Below are 6,207 nucleotides of genomic sequence, written 5' to 3'. Positions count from 1 at the left end.
GGATTTGCCTTGGGAAGGAGAAGAGCCACATCTTCATGCAAGACAGAGTTGACGGAGGAAATAGTGGCAGAAGGCATGCATTTTAGAAATGTTTTTTGAATGTATGTATATATGTATGTATGTATGAATGAATAAACAAACAAACAGATGCTCTATATACTCCTATATTCCGTCTACTAGACAGCTAATTCCTCTAAGCATCTTATGTAGGTTTCAATTCTCTAAGACAGGCTCTTTTGTTTAGGCAATTGGGGTTAAGTGACTTGCCCAGGGTCACATAGCTAGTGTCAAGTGTTTGGTCTGAGGCCAAATTTGAACTCAGGTCCTCCCGACTTCAGGGCCAGTGCTCTATCCACTGTGCCATCTAGCTGCCCCTAGACAGGCTCTTCTACCCCTTGGCCGCCCTTCATAGTGTCTAGCCCAGGGTCCTTCCCTTAGTAGGTCTTCAGGAAGTATTTGTTGATGATTAAGATGTATTCTCTGGTGGCTCCAAGGGTTGGGATATCAATGCTATGTCTCTCTAGCACCACCTGGTGGTCTGCAGTCAGGATGTTTCTGTTGGTTTGATTATAAGCAAATCGATTATAAGGAAAATCATAGCTAGAAGGGACCGGAGAGGTCAAGTAGTCTCTTAATTTTACAAATGAAGGAATGGAAGCTCAGAGAGATTGAGTAGCTTGCCTAACTAGAGTCATATAGATAAGAAGCAGAGTGGGGATTTGGACCCAGGGTTTCTGACTTATAACTACTTCAAGACTCCAATTTCAACCCTTTGCACTATCACACTCTTTAGACTTACCAAAGATACTGTCAAGGGTTTGATTGTTTTACAAAAGCAATTCCTCAGTTTACCCCCAACTTTTAAAAATAAGATTTTTAAGCCATAAAGTAGAAAGAATTCAGGCTAAGAGGATCAGATTTTCATCACATTTCTGTTATTCATTAAGGATCACAGATTTAGAGCTGGAAGGAACATTAGAGATCATTAGTCCAGTCTCACCATTTTATAGGTTATATAACTGAGGCACACAGAGATAGTGACTAGGAAGTCACGCCAATAGTAAGCGGTAGACTTAAGATTCAAACTCAGGTCTTCTGATTTCAGATCTAGCAGTCTCCTAACTGTCTTTAGTTACTGAGTGACTGAGTGACTTCAGGCAAGTCACTTAAACACTCTGTGTCTCACCTTCCTCCTCTGTAAACTGGAATATGCCCTTTGTCCTATATACCTGCTGAATACAAAGAGCAGTGATTAATAATTATCATTGCTATTAGAGACAAAATCTTCTGGTCACTTAAAACTGAATGTCTTTAGAAACATTTGCTCTGTATACACCACTCTCAGGATTTCCCATATTCTAAACTTTAAGCTCTGTGAAGGCAGGTATTGTGCTGCCCTCATCTTTGTATCCTGCACAGGACTCTGTGCATAGTAGGAATCTCAGCATATTAGAACTGGAAGGGATCTTAGAGTCATCTTACCCAATTCTCCCTGCAGAGATTCAGGCCCCAGGTCACACAGCTGGCAAAGCCATGACTAGAACCTAGGTCTGCTGACTACCCATCCAGTGCCCCTTCTAGTACACCAAGATGTCTCCCAAATATTAGGTCAATGAATGCCTGTATAAAGGAATGAGTACATTGTTTGTGCAAAGTGAGGGGCACCATGACAGATTGGTATTATTGGACCCACTTTGAGTAGGCAGCTCCAGCTTTGGGGTATGGAATTGGGAAGAAGATCATATCCTCAGGGGTTATCTCAGACTCTAGGTTTGACAGGAGATGGGGTAGAAGGAATAAGAGATACTGTTTCTTCACTCTTTCATAGTTCGCCTTCTTCTCTAGGCCAAGTTAGGTTCATTTGATCTCTCCTTTCACATTCATATGGGCATTCTGACCTCTAATCTTTGTTCCCTCTGTCTTCCTTCATGTAGCATTATACTTTAAAAAAAATAATATTTTATTCCCCCCCACCCAATTACATGTAAAAATAATTTTTAACATGTGTTTTTTTTTAAGTTTTAAGTTCCAAATTCCATCCCTTCCTCCTTTCACTCTTCCTGACTTGGTAAGTGATGTGATATAGGTTATACATGTGCGGTCATGTAAAACATTTCCATATTAGTCATTTTGTGTAAGAAGACTCAAAAAGAAGGAAAGAAAGGAAGAGAGAGAGAGAGAAAGTGAAAAATAGCATGCTTCAGTCTGTATTTAGACAACATCAGTTCTTTCTCTGGATGTGGATAGCATTTTTCATCATGAGTCCTTTGGGATTGTCTTAGATCATTGTATTACTGAGAATAGCCAAGTCATTTAAAATTCTTCATCATACAATATTGCTGTTACTATGTACAATGTTCTCCTTGTTCTGCTCACTTCACTTAGTATCAGTTCATGCATGTCTTTCTGAGTTTTTCTGAAATCATCCTGCTAGTCATTTCTTTCTTTCTTTTTCTTAATAATATGAATTTGGTCATTTACTCTTACACACAAAATGAATGCTAAATACAGGGCACTCACAAGCACATAATTAAGAAAAACAAACCTAGAACAGAATTTGGTAACAAAACTACTGTTAAAATCTGCTCTAAGGCTGATGGTTAAATCTCAGCAGAACTTATGTTAGTTTGTGGGATTGCTGATTAAGCAGTTCTCATTTCTCCTCAGCTCTGCCCTGTCACCACACCCCCTCTGAACATAGAGCTCAGCTATTCCACAGTCATGTTGCTCCTGAATTCACCACAACCAAGCACTCTTGCATCTGCTACAATCAACATCTTCTTCCGCTAGATCCAGATTCTCTGGACCTCTCGAACTCACTAGGTCATTACTTTCCCCCCCCCTCTTTTCCATATCTTTTAAAAAATTTTTTTGTTACATTTTGAGTTCTGAGTTGTTTCTCCCTACCTCCCTTCCAACACCACACTAGAGAAGGCAAACATTTAATGTAGATATATGTGGAATTATGCAATACAATACGTACTTCCATACATCAGTTCTTTTTCTGGAGGTGGATAGCATTTTCCTTTATAAGTCCTTTGTAGTTGATTTGAAAGATCATATTACTCAGAACAGCTTACTCATTCACAATTACTCTCCAAACGATTTTGCTGCCACCGTACTCAACATTCCCCTGGTTCTGTGCATTTCACTCTGCATTATTTCATGCAAATCTTTCCATATTTTTCTAAAACCAACCTGCTCGTCATTTCTTACAGCACAATAGCATTACATCACTAAGTCACTTCTAAGCCTGGGCATATCCACCTTCTACCTTGCAGCAGATATTCAATGATCTACTTAGGAAAGAAAACAAAGAGGAAAAGGCATCCAGGGGCCTCATTGTAAGGTCATCTAGTTGAGTCTGTGCTCCACATGAGAGCAACTGATCGTCATTTCTTAAAGTACAATAATATTCCATTATAATCGTATACCACAATTTGTTCAGCCATTCCCCAATTGATGGGTGTCCCCCCCAATTTAGCACTGTACTTTAAAAAATTAACTCTGTCTTTATTGTAACCAGTGATTGTATATCCACAGTGATAGATATAATTGTAGCTTAATTGCACATCACAAAACCATAATGCTAAGCTCTCACTGAGGGCAAAAAAAAACCCCCCAAACCCTGTAAATTTACTTTACCAAATGCATTCTTAACCTGGTTCTATGAATATGGGCTCCCTATTGTGAATGACATACTGTCACTGCTTTGACCATCATGAAAACCCAAGCTACACCTGGCTGTTCTGTCAGTTCACATCCTCCTCTCCCACCTCCAGACATCCAAGTTCTACTCATTCTTCAAGGCCAAGTTTAACTCTAATCCCCTCTAAGAAGCCGATCTGGACCACTTCTAGCCCATATTATTCTCTCCCGTCTCTGAACTCTGGTCTCTTTTGATCATGGGTTGTCCTGTGTTCTTTTCTGTTCCATATGTGTGCCTTATCTCTGTGACTAAACTATGAGGTACTCACTTTCCTCCACTGGACCCAGAAGTCCAGATCCCCAAAGTGTGAGATGATTCATGAATGGGAAGACATCCTAGGTATAGGGCCCCCAACCTCTGTTATCTCAACTGAAGAGGATAGGGGTAGCTGGAGGAAGGCAGAGGCAGATTTCCATATTTCCTCCCATGTGAGGGGAAAGATACAGAATAGAGCTAAAGGGAGTTCAAGGAGAAGAGACTGTCTAACAGAAAGAACACAACTAGTTTGGGAGTCAGGAGAACTGGATTATAAGTCACTTCCCTTCTTTGGGATTCATTTTTCTCATGTGAAGAGTAAAACATTTACCCTGGAAAATGCTCAATGATCCCTAATGTCCCCTCTAACTCTTAGATTGGCCCCTTCTCCCCCACTAGAAATGTTATCTTCCATAAAGCAGATGGAACATGTAGTGTAGTCTCAGAGTATTTCTACCAGCTACACTCAGAGGCCATGAAAGGGTTATAGGAGGAGCATCCCATTCTATGCCCTCCTCACCACCAAGCAGGCTCTCTTCTTTAAGGCAGCCCAAACCAAACACCAGTGGAACTTCAAAGTCCAGGAAAGCCACCCCCACCCATTACCCTAACTTTGAAGGACAGCTTTGTTTAGCCTTGGAGAAAAGACATCTATTGTGTGTATTACTATGTAGACTTTTTGTATAGGCATGTACACACATATGTATACACACACATGTGTATATAATATGTATACATACGTGTATATATGTATACACATAGAGGTTACATATATAGGTGTACATACACATATTTACTGAGATTATATTCACACACATTTCTGCATCTGTATGAGAGAGTTGGGTTAGACAGCTCCTCCCCACCCCTCCCTGCCCTGGTGTCTACTTGCTCATGTATGCCAATACATTTATTTGTGCCTGAGGGTACATTACTGTGCCAGGATCAGTGTAGCTCCCATTTGTGTTGATGCATATATGCATAATGTCTCTCTGTCCCTTGGCTCTACACATCCTCTGTGTCTCTACATCTCTATTTTTGTTCGTTTGAGTTAGCCTTACACCTAGACAAAGTAGATGGCAACCCAGGTGATGTTATTTCCAGGCTACCAGGAAGGCTCCAATATTAGCTACCTATTCACTGACACTAGAAATTCCCCTATTAGAGCCTTGCATATTAATAGGAATTAAAACCTTAAGCCAAAGGAATGAAAGGGTATCCCTTGGTCCTGCCGGTGAGTTACTATAGCATGAATGAAATTTCTAAGAGCCTTTCTTAAGAGCAGGCTGTGAAGAGGGAAAATAAAGAAGAGGAGAGGGAACATGAGTGTGTCCATCTGGCCCAAGCCTTCCTTTAATAATAGATCTCATTTATATAGCACTTGACAATTTACAAAGCACTTTCTTCATAACCAACCTGTTAGGGAGATGGGGCAGGTATTATTATTACCATTTTATAGATGAGGAAATTGTAAGCCTTTCTGACATTTTAAAAAATCCTTTCTATTATTTATTCATGTAAAAATACATTTTGTTTTGACATAACAAACGCTTCCTAACAAATCCCCAGAGAACTCTATATCCCCACCACTACCAAAATGCATTTCTAGGATAACAGTTAAGCAAAACCACCTAATAGAGTCATCACAACTGATGACACATGTCACTTTCCATTTTGGTAGTGGGGGGGGTGGTAGGGGAGGGGAGATTGTGGGCTTTAAATTAAGTAACTTGGTATTGATTGTTAAAGGCAAAAAGAATATGTGCTTTCACTTAGCTACTTTGGTACCAGCACTCTCCATTTAATTGACCTCCTGCCTTTTAGTGTTGTCTTTGTTTGTGGTATTGTAAACACTGTGTATATTGTTTTTTTCAGCTCCTTCCCGCTGCATCATTTAGGATTATAGGTTTAGAGCTAAAAGGGAATTTAGAACTCATCTAATTCAACTCCCTCATTTTATGTGAATCTCAGTCAACTGAGATTTACAAGCAACCAGGCTTTGTTGATGATAAATATGCCCAAGAAAGATAGGTGTATAGACTAGGCAGTTTGGAGCATTAACCTTGTTTCTCTAGCTTTTCTCAAGCTCAAGTACAGTTGCACAATAATCAAGAAAAGATCTGGGGAGTGCCTAAAATAGCCATTTAGCTTAAAATTAGATAGTAATTTATAAGAGAAGATTTTGATCTCCCCAACAGACTTGGAAGAAGAAGAAGAAGAAGAAGAAGAAGAAGAAGAAGAAGAAG

Source organism: Vombatus ursinus, unplaced genomic scaffold (assembly GCF_900497805.2).
Source record: "Vombatus ursinus unplaced genomic scaffold, bare-nosed wombat genome assembly UNPS02014832.1, whole genome shotgun sequence".
Lineage (NCBI taxonomy): Eukaryota > Metazoa > Chordata > Mammalia > Diprotodontia > Vombatidae > Vombatus > Vombatus ursinus.
The sequence above is the reverse complement of the archived record's forward strand: the minus strand, read 5'-3'. Positions refer to the sequence as shown.